The sequence below is a fragment of the Sinocyclocheilus anshuiensis genome, unplaced genomic scaffold (genome assembly GCF_001515605.1).
Source record: "Sinocyclocheilus anshuiensis isolate Anshui unplaced genomic scaffold, SAMN03320099.WGS_v1.1 scaffold2171, whole genome shotgun sequence".
NCBI classification, from domain to species: Eukaryota; Metazoa; Chordata; class Actinopteri; order Cypriniformes; family Cyprinidae; genus Sinocyclocheilus; species Sinocyclocheilus anshuiensis.
Window position 1 is genome coordinate 633,371 of NW_015537929.1, and position 1,001 is coordinate 634,371.

General features: G+C 29.4%; 1 protein-coding gene across 3 annotated transcripts in view; it reads right to left on the reverse strand.

The window, feature by feature from the left end:
• LOC107657972 (SLIT-ROBO Rho GTPase-activating protein 3) overlaps positions 1 to 1,001 on the reverse strand; it is an 89,364-nt gene that overhangs the window by 3,739 nt on the left and 84,624 nt on the right. The window lies entirely within an intron of this gene.

A 1,001-nucleotide genomic window follows, 5' to 3' on the forward strand; every position in this document is an offset into this window, starting at 1 on the left:
GCAAAATATTGTCATTCATTTTTCATTTTATTCTATAATGGCATTGAATTGTACTCAATAAAAATAGCATTTAATATTAAACCAAATGTTCAAGCATTCATAACCTAGTTTACGTTTTTGTCAACAGTATATTTTTTACAATTTTTGACAAAATATAGAATAAATTTCGATATTTTTCATTTCAGTCTAAGATAGTATTGAATTTTAGTCAACACAACATAACATTTGAAATTAAACCAAATGTTCAAGCATTTTAGTCATAAACTAGCTTATTAATGCCATTTTTGAATAAAATTAATATTTAAATTCAGTCAATATTTTGTAATTAATTTCTTTTTCAGCAACTTTAAAACATTGTTGACGAGAAAATAATATTTAAAATAAAATCAAATGTTCATGCATTTTATTCATAACCTAGTTTGCGTTTTTGACAACAGTATGTTTTAATTAAAATTGCTAAAAAAAATACATTTGACAAAATATTAACTGAATTCAGTCATTTTTGTCTTATTTTGATGAGATAAATTTAACAAAGATTTATATACATCATTAAAAGAAATACTGTTTTTTAGTCATGTTGTTGAAAATAGGTCTCTGTACTTAATTGGTTTTAACTTAAGTATTTCTAATATTGCAAAGTCAAGCAAGATGTGTTTAAATCCTCTAGCACCGCTAATAACGATGACGCGAGAAATGATCGATAACTTCAATTTGTCGGTTTCTGCACAAAATGTATTTACAGAGGTATATGGCCTTAGAAATCTCTCATCTTTCCTGGAAATTCATCTTACTTTCTTCTGAAGCGGTCTAGTATATCACGGAGGCAGATTATGTTTGATATACACAGTGTCGCTGCCGTCCTGATAATGATGACTATAAACTCACTGCTTTCCAGTTCCCTTTCAAGACTGCATCTGTCTTGCAGCTGAGCATGCCATAAAAATGTAATCTTCAGAAGATAAAAGGCTCATGAAGACACTCCCCCCCCCCCCCACCCCCAC